The sequence below is a fragment of the Hyaena hyaena genome, unplaced genomic scaffold (assembly GCF_003009895.1).
Source record: "Hyaena hyaena isolate Hyena2069 unplaced genomic scaffold, ASM300989v1 scaffold_88, whole genome shotgun sequence".
In the NCBI taxonomy this organism is placed as follows: domain Eukaryota; kingdom Metazoa; phylum Chordata; class Mammalia; order Carnivora; family Hyaenidae; genus Hyaena; species Hyaena hyaena.
The window spans coordinates 2921014-2944285 of record NW_024080720.1 but is presented as its reverse complement, the minus strand read 5'-3'; the positions used below and the strand labels follow the sequence as shown (position 1 = coordinate 2944285).

Sequence of the window (23272 nt, the reverse complement as noted above, 5' to 3'; positions counted from 1 at the left end):
TATATTCTTATAATAAATTCAGGTAAATAAAATAAAATACTAAGAAATCATAAGGAAGAGAAAATACATGGACAGTGCTGCATTATTTATTGAAAAAAAAATCCACATTACACAGTTCAAACCCAAGTTGTTCAAGGGTCAATCATATTACACCACAATTCTTAAGTTTGTGAACATACTTGTGATTTTAATGCTATGAAAAAGTCCAAGCACTTGCCATGATATACCACACTTTTAAGACAGCACTCTGGGGGCACAACTGGCTCAGTCAGTTGGGCGGCCAACTTCGGCTTAGGTCACGATCTTGTGGTCCGTGGGTTTGAGCCCCATGTTGGGCTCTGTGCTGACAGCTCAGAGCCTGGAGCCTGCTTTGAATTTTGTGTCTCCCTCTCTCTCTTTATCCCTCCCCCACTCAAGCTCTGTCTCTTTCTGTCTCAAAAAAAAAGTAAACATTAAAAATCTTTTTTAAATAGAAAAGGATTAAAAAAAAACAGAACACTCTGAAAAATATGAGACAATGTTGTGAAGATAAAAGCAGGTACATTCTTTGCTTTAGAAAAATTTTTAAAAAATTGTGTTTCATAACCATTGGAGGCAGGCTCTAGTCTATAGCTTGCTGCTCACCCACATGGAAGTCTGGAACATCTCAAAGTTCCTGTTGCATGGGGCAGTTCTGTGCGTTCGGGCAGTATAGCATCTCTGGTCTCCATGCACTGAAGGCCGGTGGGACCCCCAAATCATTGTCACAAGCAAAAATGCTCCCATACTTTTTTTTAAAGCATCTCTTGCTGGGCAGCAACACCTCTGTGGCACATCTGTGCTCTGGGTTAAGGGACAAGGGGACTGTCGGATCCGATGGGGGTGGCGTGGGTTGACTAGAAGCAGGAAGGTAGGCAGGAAGGTGACTGTGTAATGACACAGACTTTAAAGTCTAGAGGTGGGTGCAAGAGGATTTGAGAAATAACTTGGGAGTAAAATCAATAGAGCCTGGGGCACCTGGGTGACTCAGTCGGTTAAGCATCTGACTTTGGCTCAGGTCATGATCTCATGGTTTCTGAGTTCAAGCCCCACATTAGGCTCTGCGCTGACAGCTTGGAGCCTGGAACGCACTTAGGATTCTGTCCTCCTTTCTCGCTGCTCCTCCCCTGCTCACTCTGTCTCTCCTCCAAAAATAAACATTCAAAAATAATTTTTAAAAACCAACAGAGGGGCGCCTGGGTGGCTTTGTCGGTTAAGTGTCTGACTTTTGCTTAGGTCATGATCTCACTGTTTGTGGGTTTGAGCCCCGTGTCGGGCTCTGTGCTGACAGCTAGCTCAGAGCCTGGAGCCTGTTTCAGAGTCTGTGACTCCCTCTCTCTCTGACCCTCCCCTGCTCACACTGTCTCTCTCTCCTAGAAATAAAAATAAAAATAAAATAAAATAAAAAAACCAACAGAGCTTGGTGAATAATTGACAGGGTAAGGATTGGGGAGTAATTTCCTGCAGACAGAATGGCCTGATTACCTGGGCAGGCTGTTCCTTGTTCCTAGAGTACGTTTCCTCATCTTCAGTAACTTAGTTATGGGGGGGTGGGGGGGGCTGTCTTGCGCAACACAGGATGTGTAACAACCTGGCTGTAGCTACCCACTGGATGCCAGGAGCATCTTCTCCCAGTTGTAAGAGCTACAGATGTCCCCTGGGTGGAGTACAAGGCCTTGGAGCCCTACGAGAGGGGACTGGATATTCACTTAAGACATGGTGCCTCAAGGGGGCGCTCTATGATCTTAAGTTCCCTTCCCATGCCAAGGATAGCTCTAAACTTCTCCTTGGGCTGCACCTTGCCTCATTCTGTTGGGAGGGTGCTCACAGCTTCTCAGACCTTGGACATGGTAGCCCTTTCTCTAAAAGGGAAGACCCAAGCAACTATGGATCCACTGCATTTATGGTGAAAGATGGGAGAGAAAAGAAGAGAGGAAAGCCAGCCAGTACTGGTAAGACCCAGCTCAGACACTTAATGGGTCCTAATGCAGGAGGAAGAAGTAGCAAAAGCCAGGATTCCCCTCACTGTGCAGTCAGCCTAGATTTCATGGCCATTATCATCTGTGAAATGGGGTAACAATCTGCTCCAGACTAACCTAACTGGACCAGACACCTCAAAGTCTGTTCAAGAAAGCAGGAAGGGAAGCTACAGTTTCTCAGGTTGGATCAGAGGTTCATAAAAGAGGGTCTAACCAGGAAAGGCACGTTCCGGAGGCTTGGAGAGGAGGGGGCTAGATGGTCCCTCAAGGTATCTCAAGGGTGAAATCCCTATTAGGTAGGTAGTGTCAGTGCACATCATCAGCTAGGAAGTTGTGGCTGGGAGAGGCTTAGCATCATGTCCACAGCCAGGGCTCGAGCCCTGATCTGTATGGCTTTACACCCTGTGTTTTTAGACACTCCAACCTGCTGCTTCCAAATCTGGGGGCTTCGGGGAAGGTGAGGGCTCAGAGCTCAGGAAGCAGTTCAAGGTGGAGACTGATGCAGAACTGGGGAGTAGGGTGGATGGTTCTAGAACCCAGCAGGTCTGAAAGGGAGGAGGGAGGGGCAGTGGGCTGCGGGGGGTGGGGGGGAAGCAGGCCCCTCCCCCAGCTGCCCCTTGCAGGCCTCTGCCCGCCAGGCACCGAGGGCGGTGGGAGCGGATAAACAACTTATTCATCACGGCTCTGGGCAGACTGGCACTGACTCCAGGCTCTTCCTGAGCCCCAGGGAGGTGGGGGCCCTGCCAGGGGCCGGGAGGGAATGACCCATGGGCGTGGTAGGAATAGGAGTGGGGGCCAGAAAAGCTATGAACCTTAGTGCTGCTGCTTCGGCCACATGCTCACAGGCACAACACAGCCCCTTCTCAGCAAATCTGAGAGCGCTGTGGACTGGAGGCATGGAGCTCCCTTCCGCCTGGTCAGCCTGTGAGGGACACACCGGTACCAGTCCCCTTTACAGGTGGGAGATGAGGCATGAAGAGGGAAAAGTGAGCTGGGTTCAGGTCCTAGCCACTTACTTCTAGGTCACGGTAAACGCCCAGAGGCAGAATTCAAACCCAGTCCTCAACTGAAGGACCTTGCATTACCTGATACTGGCTGCTCTGTCTGTATTTCCTCCCTCCTGCTCTTCTTTCCGGTCTGCTCCCCTCCTCCTCCCCTCCCACCTTCTCTGTTCTTTTCCACAAGCATTTATTAGGCACCAGCTGTGTGCCAGGGTCTGTGCCAGGCACAGAGGACAAAGTGGTGAGTGAGCGAGCGGGGCAGACGTGGTCCCGTCCTGGCAGGTTCTTCCCCGGGCCCCTGAGGCACTGTGAGTGAGAGCCCTCTGCCCTTGTGCTGCTCCGTGACAGCCGAGCTGGGGGTGGGCTCTGGGCTCACCTCCTGTGACGGACCCTTTCTGTGTGGGAGGGCAGAGTTAGTGGCAGTCGGACAAAGCTGTCCTTGTAACAAGGGCTTTGTTTGTAAGAATGCCCTGCCCTAGCAGTCACCGATGGGCCAGAGAACAAAGGAAGCCCAGCTCCCAGGGACGCAGCTCGTCCTTTCCTTTTAGCCGGTTACATAATTTGCCACAGTAGATGTAGAAATTTTCCACGCCCCACTGCAAGAAAAGACTGGAAAACACGTCTGCAGGTGGGGTGAGGGTACCAGGTTTCTCAGGCTAGTTCCCCTGTGTGCCTCCACTGCCGCGGACCAGGTTTACATGATTCTTTTATTTTGAGAGAGAGAGAGAGAGAGTAAGCAGGGAAGGGGCAGAGAGAGAATATCAAGCAGGCTCCGCACTGTTAGCCCAGAGCCTAGCGCAGGGCTCAAATTCACAAACCATGAGATCATGACCTAGGCTAAAACCAAGGGGCTCAACGACTGAAGACACCCAGGCTGCCCCTATATGATTCTTTAGAACTTTTATGTGTCTTGAAATATTTCATGACAAAAGAAACAGAAACAAACAGAACAAGACTTACAGCCCAAAACCATCTGCGTATATTAAATATATGCCAAGACACAAAATAGAAGTATTTTGTCAGGATGCAGGCATATTTGTCAAACACATTATTGGGGACAGGAAAGAAAAGAGACAGACAGACAGAAACTAGGGAGGGGCCCCGCTCTGACAAAAGATGACAATTTTACTGCAAGTCTTAATTATAGACCAAAGCTCTCTGGGAAAGAGATGTGCCCTGATCAAATGTAAAGATACTGAACTGCACTGCCTGGTTCAAATCCCACCTCTGCCTCTTAATGAGCTCGATGATCTTGGCCAAATAACTTCTCTGAGGCTCAGTTTCCCCATCGATAAAATGGGGGTAATACTGAGACCTATGTCACAGGTTTGCTAAAGCATTAAGCAAATCCATTATATAACATGATTACATCTAGAACACTTGGTGTGTCCCTCTGCTTGTTAGAAGAAAGAAAAAAAAAAAAAGAGCCTGGACTTTGTGGTCAAATGGGTCCTGGCTGCCTACATGTGTGCATCTCATTTTAAACCCACAGCACCCCAGAGGTCAGGTCTCTGATTAATCCCACTGGACAGGGGAGAAAAATAAAGCAGAGGTGCCAGGCCCAAAGTCACACTGCTGGTAAATGACTGAACTCGGGTCCCGCCCAGGCTTAACCCCTAAGCTGGTAACCGCTGCCTGGCATGTGGACCCCTTGGCAGGGTAAATTCCAGGGGTGAAGACCTTCAAGGATGACCTGTCTCATGATTCCTGGAGAACAGACCATCCAGATGCCAACGTGGCATCGCAAACAGAACACGTCTAATTTGGGGAGTGTGCTGTTGGAACCCAGTACCCACCACTTCACTCGGCGGCCACTTAGCACACCCTGCCGCTTACAGACACCTGAGAGCTTTAAGTCATGCGTTCATTCATTCACTCATCCAACCAGTGGCCTGGGGGCATCTGTGATGTGCGGGGCACTGTGCCAAGCATGACAGCTACCAGGGCATGCAGACACACACCATCGAAGAGTTTATAGTGTCTCTTTCTCAACTCCCAGAATCTAATGGTCCCTAATTCATTCCCTTCTACCTCCCAAGCATGACTGAATCTGTCGATTTTCCTTTACCTTTACTTCCAGGCTTCCACCCATCCAGAGGCCGCATCACCTGGGTCTATACTAGGGCAAGGACCTCCTTCCTCTTCCCCTTCCACTCCACCCCTGGTATGGAAGCCACAGGGATCTTTGACCATATATCAGATCAGGTCATCAACAGTCTCATCTCTTACCAGCCCTTGAGCACTACCTTGACCTCAGGGTCTTTGCCATTCTGTTCCCTCTGCCTGGAATGCTCTTCCCTCTCTCTGGCCTTAACCTGACCAGCTCCTATCCAGCCTTCAGATGTCAACCCCAAAAGAGTTCTCTCCCAGCCTCAGACTATAAATCAGGTCCTTAAGTTATTTGCCGTGATAACAAACGTGACTTTTCCTCACTGTTGAATCAAACGAGACGTCTGATCTGTACGAGTCTCTTATCACTGGCCATCGCCGCTACTGTAAGCTCCTGGAAAGCAGGGACCATGTCTCTCTTGCTCACATTGTCTGAAGCTGGCACTCAATAAACATCTGAGTAACAAACATGAGATTTCCAATAAAAAAACAAACACATAAAAAATGATAGGATTTCCAGACCTTTTGCTATATAGCCTTACACACTGTGACCCCTCCTTCCAAGTCCTACCCCCAGGACTTTGGGAGGGCACCTCTCTCTTCCACTTCTCCAGAATCATCCAGCAGAAAGCCAGATGTTGTAGGTGAGCTCATGGCTGTGGGAGGCGAGTCTTGGCTTTGCTGCTCACTATCTGTGCAAACCTGGGCATGTTTCTGAATGGCTGTTGCTCTCTGTCTGTGAATCAGGGTGCCTGTGTCCTCAGTGGGGACCTGGCTCAGGAAGTGAAGCCCGGTGCACGTGCCCAGCATTTTGCAGTGAAACTCCTATTTGCCTTGTAAATAGCAACCCTGCAGTCAGCAGCCCATCCCTCCTGCCTTTCAGTGGTTTACAAAGATACTTCCACTCACGTTATCTCTTTGGGTCCTTGGGAGACAGCAGGCCTGTAGGCTGGGCTGGGCTGAGGTTTACATTCCCATCTAACAGATAAGGGGACCTGAGGCTCAGTGAAGTGAAATATCAGCTGTCTCAACTTGGGAAGTGGATGAACAGGGACCATCCTGGTGCCAAAGGGCTGTACCCACCCCCCCCTCAACACACACTCCATGTGCCTGGTAGAGGGGAGCTGTGCCCCCACCCCCGGCTCGCAGCTGGAGTCCTCTCGGCCACTACCGCCTGCCTTCCCTAGTCCAAGGTCCCCAGCTTGGAGAATGGGCTCGAGGCTGGGCGGGGTGCCAGCAGGGAATCTTACCTTCTTCTGATGCAGGGCTCACCTGCCCTGAGCCCTGCCGGTGGTTTCTGAGGCAGAAGGAGGTCGTGGAGAAGCCGGGGGGGCCCCCCCCCGGGCTCCTTCTCCCTCACAGCCTGAGGAAGGTGGCCGCCCTCTCCTGCACCGCCTACAGCTGAGAGCCTCCTTGCGGGTCAAACTCCAAATTCCAGCCTCACTGCAGCAGGGATCAGAGGAAGAGAACGATCTCCCCCATGCATGGGAGAGGCTGGGCCCAGCCCTGAACCCTTGAACTTGAACTCTGTGCAGGCCCCAGTGAGGAGGAGGGTAATCCCTGAGCTCCGCCCACACAGCCTCCACTGGGCCCTCACCTGGTAGGGGGCCCATGGCAGGGAGGGGGAGGGGAGCGGCAGGAGCCCCACACTGTCCTGCTTCACTCACCCACTCCTCCACTGGCCCATGTCCACGCCGGGGACAGGGAAGGAGGGAAGGGGGAGGAGAGATGTGGGTGCTGGGAGGTGGGGAGGCAGGGGACAGCGGAAAAATCCCAGGAGGGCACTTGCAGCCATGGCCCCATCACTGCAGCACAGTAACAGTGACCACTCTTTGTTCAGCCCCTTTCCCCGGGTGCACTCCCGACCAAGGCAGTGCAAAGACAGGCGTCTGGTTCCCAGGGGGGCTATTGGGAGTGACCAAGCCATGGGTCCCGCGGCACCAGGGCAAGCAATGAGGACACAGCAACACTTTACTGGATGCTCAGAGCGTTCAAAAACAGTTTTGGAATAGGTACTAGCATTTACAAAGCAGGAGACTCTAAACAAAACTCTGATTTCCCACTTTCCTAGATCATTCTGAAGACCTGGGGGCGCCTGAGTGGCTCTGCCGGTTAAGCAGCCGACTTGGCTCAAGTCATGCTCTTGCACTTTCAGTTTGTGAGTTTGAGCCCCGAGTCAGACTCTGTGCTGACACTTCAGAGCCTGGAAGCTGCTTGGGATTCTGTGTCTCTCTCCCTCTCTCTGCCCCTGCCCTGCTTGCACTGTCTCTCTCTCAAAAATTAACATTAAAAAAAATTGTTTTTTAAATTCTGAAGATCTGGCCACACCAGGCCCACAGTGCCACATGACAGCCACCGGCTGGAGCAGAGTCATGGCCACCCACCCTGTCACCACAGACCCTCCCTCCAGCCCATCTCCCTCCTTCACCAGACCCGGCCGGGCCCTGGGTGTGCTGCTTCCCCCCATCCCCCCACCCTGCAGCGGAATTCAGAAAGAACAGTGATAGTGAATACGCACCAGCCTTCGTTCTAAGTGCTTTCTCTCCACGTCTTTGCTCACTTGGTCTTTCCAACAACCCTCTGAGATGGAGCCTGATTATCTTACTTTGACTGAAGAGGAAACAAAGAGGCCAGTAACTTGCCCAAGGCCACCCAGCTGTGAGGGGCAGATTTAGGATTGGAACCCAGAGCCCTGCAGGCAGGGGCGGGGCGGGGTAGGGTCTTCTGGGGGAAGGGGTGGGGACAGCTGGTGTTGGAAAAGGGGGACACACAGAAGGCCAGGAAGTGGACAGCCTGGGACTGTGACCCGCTGCCGTGGGCCACAATACCGAGGGCTGTGGGTGCTACCGAAGGAGCATTGCTCCAGGAACCTGGGGCCCGGCCCTGACCACGTGGACGTGCCTGGGGGGCTGCGGGTGCCTTCCGGGGTCAGGCCGCTGACGTCCGAGGTACGGAAAGGAGGCAGGCCGGCCAGGTGGGGCCGCGGCCCACTGAAGAGCATGTGTCCCTGCTAAAGGGGACAGGCATGGCTCAGCTCTAACGTGAGGTACACGGGCCCAATGGGGCCAGACCTTCCGATTATTCTAGAAAACTGAGAAGCCCAGAATTACGTGTAAAGTCTCATGACTGTCCGGGCGCTTGGGTGGCTTGGTCGGATGAGCGTCCCACTCTGGACTTCAGCTCGGGTTATGACCCCGGGGTCGTGGGACGGGGCCCCCCTCGGCCCCTCCGCCGCTCGAACTCCAGCTCGCCCTCTCAAAAAACATAAAAATTAAGTCTCGGAAAATAATGAACTAAGTCTCAGGGCTGTTGATCTGTGAGGGCCGGCTGCGGCCCGCCGGCCACCGCCTTGTCCCCTGCGAGGAACGGGCTAGAGAACGGCACGACCACGTGGGAGACCTTTCCGGAAGTTTCTTACGAAGTGAACAGACGCCTCCCTGTTCGGCCGCCCAGCAGCCGCACTCCCGGGTATTTCTGTAGAGAGGCAAACGGACGGGCCGGGCCGGAAGCCGCGGACGCTGAGGCCCCGCTCGCCACGGCCCCAGGGCGCCCCGCGGGGCGAGGACACGCAGCGGCCGCCATGCGGCGCGGGGAACGGGCTACGGGCGGGCGCCGCCACGCGCGAGCCGACGCGGAGGGGTGCGTACCTTCTGACGCCGTGGCCAGGGCGCAGGCGCGCGGGAGCGCCGGCTGCGTGCAGGGGTCGGGCGGGGAGAGTCCCGGACGGAGCCGGGGCAGCCGCAGGGCCGCTGGCAAGATCCGAAGGCCGAGAACTTTCTCAAGTGTGAGGAATGCCTCCAGGTTTATATAAGGAAAAGTGGGACAAAGGTCGGTGGCTCCAGGCAGGTGGGCCGTAAAGGTCAGGTCGTCATTGGCTTGGTGGCCGGCCGAGAGGGTCTTGGTCCTTCTTGCCTGAGGGGCTAGTGTGGGTTCCCACTGTGGGATGCTTTCCCCTCCTGCTTGTTGTCTGAGATAAGAGATAAGCTGGAGATAACTTAATGAAAGAGAGCGTTTGAGGTCAAAATGGAGGTGGTTGGGGCGCCTGGGTGGCTCCTTCAGTTGAGCCCCGACTCGGTTTCAGCTCAGGTGCTTCGTGGGTTTCCGACCCCCTTTCAGGCTTTGTGCTGACAGTGCAGCGCTTGCTTGGGATTCTCTCTCTCTCTGTTTCAAAAATAATACAGTTAGAGGGGAAAAAAAAAAACAAAAAATGGAGGTGGTTGAAGTCCATTTCCAATTCTGTTTCTATGAAGTTCAAGAGCAGGAAAGATGAATGTACGGTGATAGAATTCAGAAGGTGGGAGTAAGACAGGAAATGACTGGAAGGGGGCACTTCCTGAAGCAAATGGACGTTTCCGTTTTCACTTGGGCAGGAATTATATGGGTGTATACAATTGTTCAAGCCCCTTGGGCTGAAGGATCAAAATCTGAGCATTTGAGGACTGTAGGCAATGGTACTGCAGTAGCGCTGTGGTGACACAGGTAGCCGTCCTTGTGGTGAGCACAGCATACGGTACAAGCTGCTTGAATCGCTATTTTTGTTCACCCGAAGCTAAGGTAACATTGCGTGTCCACCGTACTCAAATAGAACAATTTCCTCAGTGACATATAGAAGAAAGAGAAGAACCAAATAAGAAATAGCTCAGGAGCGCCTGGGTGGCTCAGTCGATTAAGCATCTGACTCTTCAATTCATCTCAGGTCCTAATCCCACGGTTCAAGCCTGGAACCTCACATCAGGCTCTGCGATGACAAGGAGGAGCCTGCTTGGGAGCCTCTCTCTCCTCTCTCTGCCCCTCCCCCATCCATATGTGCGTGCTCAATCTCTCTCAAAAACAAATAATTTTTAATTTAAAAATAAAAAATAGCACAGTTTTATACATGGTTAAATAACAAAGACATAAGCACTGTAATAAATATGACATTTACACTGGGGGAAATTTTTGTGCGTTTGATTGGATGCAAATGACACAATGAATGGGAAAGAAAAGGATTCAGGAGGCAGAAAGGGAGAGGCTAAGGGTTAGAAGGTCTCCCTCCGGTTGGGGAAAAACACAAGTTTTAAAACATTGCTTCTGGGAAGGTCTGACCTGGAGCAAACTCCCTCAGGCATAAAGTTTCTCTTAAAAATTGTAACAGACACCACCTACTCCCCCTCAGCTGTCCCTTAGGAAACTGACGAAAGACCTGGCTAAGGGTAAGCAGACCATAAAATGTTAGGACCCAAGGAACAGTAAGGCAATAGACCACCCCTCATCCCACGGAAACGGGCACAGGCATTCACTTCCCAAGGGCCCCCCCTCTGTAAAGAGAGCTTTCATACTACTCTTACTTTCTGATTTTTTTTTTTTTATGATTATTCCTAAGACCCCATGTGAGCAGGGGAGGGGCAGAGAGAGGGAGAGACACAGAATCCGAAGCAGGCTTCAGGCTCCGAGCTGTCAACACAGAGCCGGACACGGGGCTCAAACACAGAAACTGGGAGAGCATGACCTGAGCTGAAGTTGGGTGGGATGCTCAACCACCTGAGCCACCCAGGTGCCCCGACCCTTGGAGCTTTTTAAGCTGGTGAGAGAGATCAAGGTGGCTTCTTGTCATGTTAATGAGGTGATTTTGGGACCCACCCAGGAGGGTGGGGGCTGGTTGCCCAGAAAGCCAACCATGTGATTGGGGGTTAGACCTTTGGTCCCACCCACTGATCTGTGGGGGATTGGAAGTTGAATAAATCGCCAATGGCAATGAATTAATCAGTCATATCTGTGTAATGAAGCCTCTAAAAAACCGAAAAGGACAGGGTTTGGAGAGGTTTGGGGTTGATGAGCACGTTGGGGTTGTGGAAGAGAGAGAGAGGCTAAGCGTTACATCCCTTCATAGTATACCTGTGATCTAGCAAGTAAAACTTTTCTGAGTTCTTTCAGACACTCTAGCGAAGTAACCCAACTGCCCGAGGGCGTCCTCAGAAAGTCCCATCTGTACCAGGTGGGTCAGAAGCTCCGGTGAAGTGGGGGAGGGGCCGTCTCATGGGACTGAGCCCTTCACCTGTGAGTTGGGACACTGTCTCCAGGGAAAGAGTGTCCGAATTGTGTCGAAGTGGGGGACACCCGCTGGTATCGCAGAATTGTGTGGTGGTGTGGGGGGAAACCCATACATTGGACTTGGGGTCAGAATCTCATGTACTTTTTTTTCCTCCTCTCTCTCTGTCTCTCTGTCTCTGCCTCTCTCTCTCGGTTTTGTTTGTTGTCCAGGTCCCGGTTCTCACAGACCTGGGTGGATTTCCATCTGCCTTGGCTGCTGGACGGTGGCGGGGTAGAGCCCAGAGATGAGGGGGCAGGCCGACCCCGGTCCTCATTCTGGCTTCTCTGCTCCTGGCTGTGTGTTCTGGTGGAAAGTGCTCTAGTCCACCTCCTCTCCTCTTCAAAAGGGGGATGTCATAATAGTGCCGAGCTATTTTGTCGGGAAGACGAGGTAGTACCTACAATGATCCTTATATAAATACTAAGATGCCATGTTTCTTTTTTTCCTCTGGTTATTTCACAAATGCCCAGTGGAGTTTTCCAGAGGCTGCATGACATGAGATGTCACAACAGACTCAATACAGGAGCAAATGTGAGAATCCAGCTGTCTTCTATTAACCCAGATAGTCAAGAGCTTTGCCAATATGTGGAACAATGCCACCCTTCTCACTGAATCTTTCAGGAAAATATGGTCGCTTTTCATAAGAATCCTATTTAACATGCAGTGGGTTTGCTATTGTCACCTCTTTGTTGTTGCTATTGTTGCTTTTAAGTAATTAATACATGTCCTCAATTGCTTCCTCATTTAAAAATTTTAAAATGTTTTTATTTTTGAGAGGGAGAGAGAGAGACGGAGCACGAGCAGAGGAGGGACAGAGAGAGAGGGAGACACAGAATCTGAAGCAGGCTCCAGGCTCTGAGCTGTCAGCACAGAGCCCGCCGCGGGCCTCGAACCATAAACCGCGAGATCATGACCTGAGCCGACTTCTGAACCTTAACCGAGCCACCCAGGCGCCCCTAAATTGCTTTCTTATTTAAATGTTTAATTCCGTACATTGCTGTTGATAGAACGCATATAAATGAGGGCTCTTGGGGGTTCTTGTAAAAAGTCCTAGACCCAAAAGTCCCTGAGAATTGTTGATAGGAGTCTGTGCATTTAGGGAAATTCTCCTGCACATTTTGTTTAAACCCAAAGCCGTTGAGCTCTGTGTTCGCAAGCCCTCCCCGGGAAGCCCACTTGCGGCACGAGGGGCTGCGCAGCAAAGGTGTTTGCGACTCCAGAGGCCTGCCGGGGAGCGTGGGGCAGATGGTTAATGAATCAACAAGGCCGCTATTTAATCACTAAATGTTAACAGCAGGTCATTCATGACAGAGAGGTTGAAGTTTGGAGTGTCATTTCTACACACTTGCAGATTATCAGAGTGGAACAGGGCCCTGTGGAAGCCAGCTTGGCCAAAACTGCCTCCGGGTGGGCGTGGTTACATAGGAGAGCCGGTTTCGCCCTCCATCGCTGCCAAGGTGTGAGCCCAGGTGTGGGGCCAGCTGTAGGGCCGTGGGCCCCGGGGGCCCTGGGCTCTGCCTTCCCGGTTTGAGTAAATCCTGGCTCTACTGACTGTGGCTTACATCAAGTTGCTTCACCTCTCCGTGCCTCAGTCTCCCCTTTGTCAAGCAGTAAGGATTGTTGTAAGGATTAAATAAAAAGAATTATCCGTGGGGCACCTGGGTGGCTCAGTTGGTTAAATGTTCAACTCTTGATTTTGGCTCAAATCACGATCTCACAGTTTGTGAGTTCAAGCCCCGCGTTGGGGCCTGCCTGGGATTCTCTCTCCCTCCCTCTCTCTGCCTCTACCTTGCTTGCTCTCTCTCACACACTCAATAAATAAATAAACTGAGAAAAAAAAGAATTATCTGAGGTGAGGGACTGGCCAACAAAATCTGCCTTTCTTCCCAGACGCTACTGGCCAGCCCCACGTGTGATTTCCAAGGAGGGAGGATGTGACCTATGTGGTTGCTGCCTCCCTTGTTGCTGAAGAGGGAGCTCCAGGGCGGGCTCCTGGCTGGCTCAGGTGGAGGAGCATGTGATTTGATCTTAGGGTTATGAGTTCGAGCCTCATGTTGGGTGTAGAGATTACTTAAGAACAACAACAAAAAAATCTTTATTTAAAAATAATTTTTTAAAATTCGTTTTTGAGAGAGGGAGAGACAGAATACGAGCGGGGGGGGGGGGTGGTGGGGGCAAAGAGAGGGAGACAGAATCTGAAGCAGGCTCCAGGATCTGAGCTGTCAGCACAGAGCCCGACGTGGGGCTCGAAGCCACCAACCATGAGATCATGACCTGAGCTAAAGTCGGACACTCAAGGCGCCCCTTGAGGATTTTAATATAAACATAATTTTTCTGTATCCTTGTCTAAGCCGTTGAGAAAAGCACCAAACAGGACAAGATGGTGAACATTCTGTAGAGACTGCTCTCTGTGCTAGAAGATCTCAAAAATAATTATATTGAGGGGAAGAAACCAGACCAAAAAAAAGAGTAGATACCATATGATTCTGTTTGTGCAAAACCCTAGAAGATGTGAATGAATCTGTTATGACAACAGATGGCGGAGTCAGGACAGAGGAGTATGACAAAGGGGTACAAGCACACTTTTGGGCTTGACGGGTGTGTTGCCAGCTTGATGGTCGTAATGGTTTCTATCACACAGGTGTCGAATCTCTTGATTGTGCATCTAAATCTGCACAGTTCATTACTGGCCATTCATTCTTCCCACAGATTTGTTTTAAAAAGTATTGTTTTTCTACAAATGTATTCTTACAGAGAAACATAAACCAGCACAGCATGAAAGAGAAGTGTCCAGGATTAAGGCCTAGATCGGAGACTCAGGCCTGGGGTACCTGCCCGGCTTCTAGGGGCTTCCATGGGGAAGCACACACAGGCTACCGGCATGCTGTGAAGGTGGAGAATATTTGGATGCCCTGGTGCCTCTTTTCAGTGCATTTCTACATTTATTTTATCTATTTATTTTATGAAAATAAAATAGAGCACACATGAGGGAGCAGAGGGAGGGGCGGGGGAGAGAGAGAGTGAGAATCTCAAGCAGGCTCTATGCTCAGGGTGGAGCCCAATGTGGAGCTTGATCCCACAACCCTGGGATCATGGCCTGCGCCGAAATCAAGAGTCAGACGCTCAGGTGAGCCACCCGGCACCCCTGCATTTCTGCATTTAAACGGCATCTGTGTCAGCGCTGTTTCTTCTATTCAGCGTTAAAACGTCCAGAGTGCATTCATTCACGGATTCAGTCACGTATTCGGGGCAGCTCTATGCCAGGCCATGTTCCAAGCTATGGAGATCAAGCAGAAAGCGGGGCAGACCTGTCCCCACGGGCCCCCTCGGCAGCATGATTCTCTCTGGGTTCCTTAGTCTCACCTTCTCCAGGGGTTCCTCCTCCTTCCTGCTGAAAACCACACTCCAGCGAGTCCCCAGTGATCAAATACAGAGGCGCACAAAAGCGTTTCCGGCCTTTTGTCTCCCTCTAGCGGCCTCTCACTCTCTGTCTTTCCCTCCATAGACCACTTTATCCTGGGAGACCAGCCCCTTGTATGTCCAGCTGCCGGGAGATGGCTCCCTGCCGAGTCCCTCGCTAGGAATTGTCCGCGACCAAAGGGAGCAGCCTCTCCTGCATCCAGCGAGGGTCTCCCCCGCTGCATGGTCCCTGGAGGTGAGCGAAGTCTCTGTGGTGACCTTGTCACAGTTCACATCTTCCCGCTGCCCACCCCTGCCTGCCTTCCTCTCTCACGCGCGTTCCTAGGGCACTTTCCAACAAACCACCTCCACTCTGAGCTCCCTGGTGTGACTCTCAGAGGACACAGCCCACAATGCCACCCCCCGACCTCCATCGTCCATTAGCCCCTTCCCCCACTAGGATATGGCTTCTGCAGCTACCCCACCAAAGGACTCAGGAATCCAACTGTGGCTTTACCCCCCACCCCACCCCCACCCCCAGACTCTCTCTCTTCACAGGCAGCATTTGAGAATGTGGCGTTCTCCTTCCCTGAAATTTCTACTCCCCAGGTTCTGAGACTCCATTTGCTCCTGCCTCCCCTCCATCCCATGTGCCTCTGAAGTTTTGATTCTTCCTACTCAGGCACCCAGGCTTCCTTCTGCATCTCAGATGGTGGTATTACCTGAACCCTCACTCTACATCCATTTCCATTACCATAGCATCAGCCCTCACCTCTGACTGATAACCCCCAACTGATATTTCTACTTGTGACTTCTTTCTTAAACATGCATATATACAGCTCTCTATCTATCCATCCACCCACCAACCCTTCCGTCCATCCGTCCACCCATCCATCTATCCATCCATCCATCCACCTACCCACCCATTCATCCATCCACCTGCCCTTCCTTCGTCCCTCCCTCCCTCCCTTCCTTCCAGCAAATATTTTCTGAGTACCTACTATGTGCCCAGCCCTGGGCTAGGAGCTAAGGACACAGCAATGAAGAAATACCATGTCCATGCTACTTATACCCTGCTGCCAACTAGACAGCTCTCCTGGGCTGTTCCCAGGCTCCTTGATTCACCAAGACCCAAACCAAACTCTCTGCTACCCCCCTGCACCATGAAACCCACTTTTACTCTCTAGGACCCCTGCCGAGATATAGCAATTAGCAAAATCAGAAATACGGGGACATCCTAGACTCCTCTCCTTCACTCTTCACAGAGCCAAGTCCATACCGGTTCTTGCTCCTGCATTCATCTACACCCCCAACTCCACACCACAGTCCTGGTGCAGGACATTATAATTTCTTGCCTTAATTCCATTGCAGCTCTCCAGTGAGGAGATGGTTAATCTCCACTGTTCAACCACGTTGCGCCCCCCGGATCTGTTTTCTGCCCTTCCCGCTGGGCTCTGTGCCCCAGGAGGCTGATTCTCAGGGGCTCTATCACCTGGCTTCCTTTGCTGTCTGGCATCAGTTGCATTTGGCCACTGGGAGGCGCCGCAGGAGATCAGAGGGTGCAGGAGGGAAGGCGGGGTATTGGAGGTAATCCCGTTTCCCCGTGCCCCTCAGCAGCCCTGCCCTCTCGCTGCCCCCCTGGGGCTCTGGCAGTGGTCTCCTTCACCCCGGGCCTGTGACGTCACTCGTCATTCATCACTCCCTAATCCTCAGCCGAGGGGCAGCTGCGCCCACAGTAGCTAGATCCAGCTGCTCTGCCTGGTTGTGCTCCGAGCGCGGCACAGATCTCCGGAGACAGTCTCTGTCTGGAATTACCTTAGATTCTTTTGAGTGTGATCTCCCTTTCATGCCAGAATCTTGACTCACAAGGCCTCCCACAGGCAGTAGGGGAAATTCCACGCGATATACTCTCGAGCTTGTTCATCCACATGTTTGCCTTCCCTCCGCTGCTGTTGGAGCCCTGGATGTGCAAGAGCACCTTCCTTCCTCCCTCCCTCCCTCCCTCCCTCCTTCCCGAATCCTTCCCTCCTTCCCTTCCTTCCTTCCTTCCTTTGTAGATTTTCCAGGAGAGAGGCTTCCCTGGGTCTAGCTCACTGCTCTTTCAAACAATGATTTATTTCTTATTTTTTAAACATTTATATATTTTTGAGACAGCGAGAGAGAGGAGGGGGGAAGAAGAAGAGGGAGAGAGAGGGAGAGAGAGAATCCTAATCAGGGTCTGTGCTATTAGCGCAGAGCCTGACGCAGGGCTTGAACTCACAAACTATGAGATCGTGACCTAAAATCAGGAATCCGATGCTTAACTGAATGAGCCACCCAGGCACCCGACAAACAGTAATTTAAAAAAAAAGTCTTTTTTCCTCCAGGGCGCCTGGCTGGCCCAGTCAGTAGAATATGTGACTCTTGATCATGGGGTCATGAGTTCTAGCCCCATGTTGGGGGTAGAGTTTACCTTAAAAAAATTTTTTTTTGGTAACGTTTATGTATTTTTGAGACACAGAGCGTGAGCTGGGGAGGGGCAGAGAGAGAGGGAGACAGAATCCAAAGCGGGCTACACACCGACTTCAGAGAGCCCCATGCAGGGTTTGAACTCAGTTTGTGAGACTGAGACCTGAGCCAAAGTCAGATGCTTAGCTGAGTCACCCAGGTGCCCCCAAGAATTTGCTTTAGAAAAAAAATCTTTTTTGGGGGAGCCTGGGTGGCTCAGCCGGTTAAGCATCCAACTTTGGCTTAAGTCCTGATCTTGCGGTTTGTGAGTTTGAGCCCCCGTCGGGCTCATTGCTGACAGCTCAGAGCCTGGGGCCTGCTTCAGATTCTGTGTCTCCCCGTCTCTCCGCTCCTCCCCTGCTCAGTCTTGCTCTGTTTCTCAAAAATTAATAAACATTAAAAAACATTTTTAATAAATAAATAAAAATTTTAAAATCTTTTTTTCCCCGGGACATCTGGATGGCACAGTCAATTGAGCATCCAACCTTGACCCAGGTTGTGATCTCACAGTCCATGAGTTTGAGCCCCGTGTTGGGCTCTGTGCTGACAGCTCAGAGCCTGGAGCCTGCTTCAGACTCTGTCTCTCTGTCTCTCTCTGCCCCTCCCCTGCTCAAGTTCTCTCTCTCTTTCTCTCTCAAAAAGGAAAAAAAAAAACATTAGAAAGATTTTTTTAAACCTTTTTCTCCTTCAGGCAATGGGAAGTTGTATCATTAAATACTCCTTTGGGTGCAAGCGACAAAAACCCAACTCAAAGTAGTTTAAGCAACAGCACTGACTCGCACAGCGGGACTGTCCAAAGCTTCCGCTCTGGCGGGTCCAGTGTCTCAGGTCTTGGCAGCAGGACCTGACATCTGTGGCTGCGCTTTCTCGGCTTATTGGCTTATCATTGCCCTCAAGCAGTCTCTCTTCATCGAGGTCTTGAGAAGCCCCAGCTAATATCCACTCAGGTTCAAGTCCGGCAGGAAACAAAGATTCCTCAACAGATTTGACGACAGTCCATATAGTCCTTGGCCTAACTTTTTTTTGTCTACACTGGTCACATCGAACCAATCACCTGGGCCACGGTGGCAAACTCTCTGTCCCCGCAATCTTTGGAGGTGGGGGAGGGCGGGTATGCTGGACGGACACCACCAATGCATAACTGTTGCTTTTTGCTCACTGGCTCATTAGGGTTAAGTGAAAAATGTTTTGGCTGGGGCCTGGCTTGTAGTGAGTTCTCCCACAAATGTACGGCCACATCTTCCCCTCCCAGAAATCAGCCCAGAAACTCTTATCCGGAGAGGGTGGATGTGTCTGAGGGTAGAGACAGGCTTTATCTTTTTAGTGCAGCTCCTTTCCTAGCACAGGATCCCCATACACACCCTGTGAAACATTCTGGACTCTTTTTTTTTTTAATTTTTTAATGTTCATTTATTTTTGAGAAAGAGAAAGACAGAATGTGAGCAGGGGAAGGACAGAGAGAGAGGGAGACACAGAATCCAAAGCAGGATCCAGGCTCTGAGCTGTCAGCACAGAAGCCCGATGAAGGGCTCAAATCCAAAAACCCTGAGATCATGACCTGAGCCCAAGTCGGATGCTCAACTGACTGAGCCACCCAGGCACCCCTGCATTTATTTCTATTTATTTGTTTATTTATTTATTTATATAGTTTTTAATGTTTATGTTTGAGAGACAGAGACAGTGTGAGCAGGGGAGGGGCAGAGAGAGAGGGAGACACAGAATCCAAAGCAGGCTCCAGGCTCCAAGCTGTCAGCACAGAGCCGGACGTGGGGCTCGAACCCACGAACCACAAGACCATGACCGGAGCCAAAGTCAAGATGCTTAACCACTTAACCTGAGCTACCCAGCTGCCTCCCTGCATTTGTTTTTAAAGAGGGAATTTTTTTTTTGAAGCACAACTTGCTTTTTTTTTAAGCTTTTATTTATTTAACTTTAGTAATCTTCACACCCAACATGGGGCGTGAACTCAGAACCCTAAGACCTGAGCAGAAGTCAGACGCTTAACCAGCTGAGCCACCCAAGCGCCCCAGTTTACAGGCTTCCATTGTAAGCAAGGCTGCAGTGGATATTGGGGTCAATGTGATCTCCTGTGTAGAACCTTTCTGGGTCAGATCCTCGACGTGGGACTGCTGGTCCATGGAAGACAGATCGTGGCAAATGTTTTTGACAGTGGTTTCTTGGCTGTTTTCGATTTTGTTTTTTCAAAGATTTAGGTAGGATTGTGTGGGAAAGCCTGCGAATCTCCTAGTGAACGTTCTCCAGGCTCCTTCCAGCGAAAGGGAGTCACAGTGCGCCCTCTGGTGGCTGCTTTCTCCACTTACAGGCAACAAGGTCCAGAACTACAAGACCCCAAGCCCACCAGGGCCTAGAAAAGCCACAACAAAGGAGGGTTACACCGTCGCCGGGGCTGGCTGGGCAGTTTCAAGGCCACTCCCCACCAGATGCACTACACCATTTAGGTCACACAAGTAAAGGGTTCCTTGCAAGAGTAATTTTAACACGGTAACGCAAGAGTGACCAAAGGGAGCCTTTTTATCGTAGAAAAAAATTGTCTATGTGGAGGCATAATTGATGCATAGCAAACCATGCATTAAAAATGTCCAGTGGGTGCTCCTGGGTAGCTCAGCCTGTATTTTACAGATGCTCCTGTGGGGACTGGGGCCATGCTCCAGCGTCGAGCACGTCCCCGTTTCTGCAGTGAGGCCGCAGAATTTCTCAGAATTTCTCACGCTATAAACAAGACCTGTAAATAGCCTCAGATCAAGTTTGCCCTGAGCGGGTTGCTACAAACTTACCAAAAAGAATTTGGTTTCCCAGGGCCTCCTGGATTGCAGAATGATAGACTCATTGTGTCTCTTATTTTACAGCGGAAGAGGCAGAGATATTAAGTATCGTGTGCAAGGCCACCCAAGGAAGCACTCACTCCCTGCATCCTCACTTGTCTGCCTGCCGTGAACCACATAGTCTTCCGGGGACTGGGGAGCCGGAAGTGAGCAAGACAGATGGCCGCTTTCTCTGTGGAAGCCAGTGTTCACACACAAAAACTGTGAGTGTTCCTAGCAGCATGATTCACAGCAGCCAAAAAATGGAAACGATCCAACTGTCCATCAACTGATGCAGGATACACAAAATGTGGTCCATCCGTACAATGGAATATTGTTCGGCCATAAAAGGAATGGAGTACTAATGTGTGGATGAAACTTGGAAACCCCACGCTCAGGGAACTTTATGCTAAGCCAGACACGGCATGCACACCGTATGACATAGAGGGTTTTATAAGAAGTGTCCAGAATCGACAGATCCATATAAAGTAGATCTGTAGTTGCCTGGGGCTGGGCGGTTGGCGAGAAAACGGATGATGATTGCTATTGGGACAGAAGGATGGAAATGTCCTAAACTCGAGTATGGCCACGAGGGCACCGCTATGTGAATATACGAACAAGCGCTGGTGTGTCCGCTCTCAGTGGGTGACTTGTATGGTGTGAAGTGTGTCTCAATAATGCTGTTTTAAGGAGAAATAGATGCTCCTGGAGTTGAGGACAGATCAATAAAGAGAAAAATACGATCAATTTTTTTCCCCAGAAGTCGCAGCCCGCTGGAGACATACACTTGAAACACGTGCAGTTTTGCTGAGCACTGGTTCCCTACATACTCCGTGTGCAGTCCAGTAGCACACCGGGTTCCGGCCCAGCGCCCGCACGCTCAGCTGGCTTTCTGCTAAGAGATCGTCTCACTCTGGGATTCGTTAGTCAGGGTGTTACAGAGAAAGAGAAATAAGAGGGTTGTGTGTGTGTATATATAGAGGTATGTCTATATATACGTAGAGAGAGAGAGAGCTTTTTTTAAAAAGTTTATTTTTTAATGTTTTTTACTTAGTTTTGAGAGAGAGAGAGGCAGCGTGAGCAGGGGAGGGTCAGAGAGAGAGGGAGACACAGAATCTGAAACAGGCTCCAGGCTCTGAGCTGGCTGTCAGCACACAGCCTGACGCGGGGGCTCGAACCCACGAACTGTGAGATCATGACCTGAGCCGAAGTCGGATGCTTAGCCGACTGAGCCACCCAGACGCCGCAATTTTTTTTAAGCTTTTAAATAATGTTTTACTTATTTACGTTGGGTGGGGGGAGAGAATGAGCAGGAGCAGGGGAGGTGCAGGGAGAGAGAGAGAGAATCCCTAGCAGGCTCTGTGCTGTCAGCGCAGAGCCGGATGCAGGGCTCGAACTCCCAAACTGTGAGATCACGATCTGAGCCAAAATCAAGAGTTGGATGCTTGGGGCACCTGGGTGGCTCAGTCAGTTAAGCATCTGACCTCTGCTCAGATCAGGATCTCATGGGTTCAAGCCCCACGTTGGGCTCTTTGCTGACCGCTCTAAGCCTGGAGCCTGCTTCCGATTCTGTGTCTCCCTCTCTCTCTACCCCTCCCTTGCTCATGCTGTCTCTCTCTCTGTCCCTCTCAAAAATAAATGTTAAAAAGTTGGTTTTATTTTTTATTTTTAAAATGTTTAAATGTTTATTTTAGAGAGAGAGAGACAGCATGAGCAGGGGAGGATCAGAGAGAGAGGGAGACACAGAATCCGAAGACAGGCTCCAGGCTCTGAGCTAGCTGTCAGCACAGAGCCTGATGTAGGCCTCAAACCCACGAACCATGAGATTATGACCTGAGCCAAAGCTGGACGCTTAACCGACTGAGCCACCCAGGTGCCCCAAAAAGTAAAAAGTTGGTTTTAAAGATGACGTCAATGGAAACCCAGGGTGGTTCAGTGATGTGGTAATGCTGTAACGGGGTCTGAGTTGAAGTCAGCCTACAGACTGCTCAGGTCCCAGGGCATTTAGAGCTTGATTTGTTTGTTTTCTGTCTTTTTCTGTGAGTTGGCGAGACTGCAGTACAGCCTCCCTCACTATCTAAAGCGGAGTCCTCATCCTGAGGGTCTGGGTGCTCCCTTACCTAATAGGCCGCCAGCCAGCCAGGACAGGGGCATCTCCAAGGAGTAGATGGGGCTCCTGGACTCAGAGTCAGTCCCTTGCCCCTTTGCTGGAGCTCATCTCTGCCGCCCAAGCCAACCTGAGCTGAGGCTCCAGCCTGCTTCTCAAAGTGGGGCTCCTGGGGGCCTCGCGGTGGCTTATCTTGCCCAAGCATCAGAGCTTTACAAACACTAGATGGAAACACAGACGATGCAGAATGAAACATTCACATGAGGTTTTCACCCTAAAATGCAGAGCTTAAACCTGTGCACCCCAAGCCCAAGGAGACGCACATCTCCGTCTTCTGCTTAACTTTGGGGGTGTGTTGGTGGGGAGTTGGGGGGCCGCTGTGCTGTGACTTCATTCCCTGTTCCAGGGCCGCGCTGGGGTGCCCTGAAGGTCAAGTGAGAAAATATGTTCAAAGCACTGGGTGTGTGGAGGACCCTTAAGATTCCATTACTCTTCTTCCCCCCTCCCCGTGACCTTGCAAATGTCTGCTAGGAGGGAGGCCTGCCGGGCCAGAGGCGGGGTCTCCAGAAGGGGCTCCTAAGGCTCACTAGGGTCGTGATTCTGGCTCCTGTCCTGTGACCCCGCCACCTGCACCTGAAATCAAGGGCTCCGCAGAAGAGCAAAGCTTTGGAGAAGAGGGAGGACTGTGGAAGGAGGGAAGACGGAGCAGAGCCAGTGCCTTGGGAAATGGTGTCTTAGCCCAACAGTGAGCCAATTTTTTTTTAATGTTTTATTGATTTCTAGGAGAGAGAGAGAGAGAGAGAGAGAGAGACAGCGTGAGGAGGGGAGGGTCAGAGAGAGAGGGAGTCACAGACCCTGAAACAGGCTCCAGGCTCTGAGCTGGCAGTCAGCACAGAGCCCGACGCGGGGCTCGAACCCACGAACCGCGAGATCATGACCTAAGCAAAAGTTGGACACTTAACCGACTAAGCCCCCCAGGCGCCCCCCAGCGGTGAGCCAGCTTGCTCAGTGTGACCTCCATTTGTCCTTGATCTACACATCTGCTCCCTTCACCCCAGTACCGGTCTTCAGGCTCTTACCTGTACGCCCTTTAACCTGAATTTGACCCCACCTGTCAAGAACTTTACCTCTACCTTCCCTGGTGCATCCAGTTCAACAGAGCGGCACCACTGCAATTTTTGGTCCTCGAATGTCAACAGAGAACAGCTGTCACACCTTTCGGTATTTACTCGGCACCTACCACGTGTTTGAGCACGTGGCTTCCACAGGTGAGCCAGAGC

At 51.2% G+C, this 23272-nt stretch overlaps 1 protein-coding gene and 1 long non-coding RNA gene across 6 annotated transcripts in view; one reads left to right on the top strand and one right to left on the bottom strand.

Annotated features, from left to right (window-relative positions):
- Positions 1-8888, bottom strand: part of SLC5A11 (solute carrier family 5 member 11) — a 45916-nt gene extending 37028 nt beyond the window's left edge. For 2 of the 5 annotated variants that reach the window (XM_039234406.1, XM_039234410.1), the window contains exons 1-3: positions 8755-8888; positions 7626-7717; positions 6358-6550 (exon numbers count right to left, since the gene is read on the bottom strand). The gene's annotated coding sequence lies outside the window, so the exon portion shown is untranslated. Of the gene's footprint in view, positions 1-6016; positions 6086-6357; positions 6777-7625; positions 7718-8754 lie in introns of those variants that run through there. The other 3 variants (XM_039234408.1, XM_039234409.1, XM_039234407.1) reach the window with 3 other exon arrangements.
- On the top strand, positions 7865-20628 carry LOC120233265. The gene is made up of 2 exons (XR_005528779.1): positions 7865-8746; positions 19931-20628. It is a non-coding gene; the product is annotated as an uncharacterized LOC120233265 (long non-coding RNA).
- The last annotated feature ends 2644 nt before the right edge of the window (positions 20629-23272 follow it).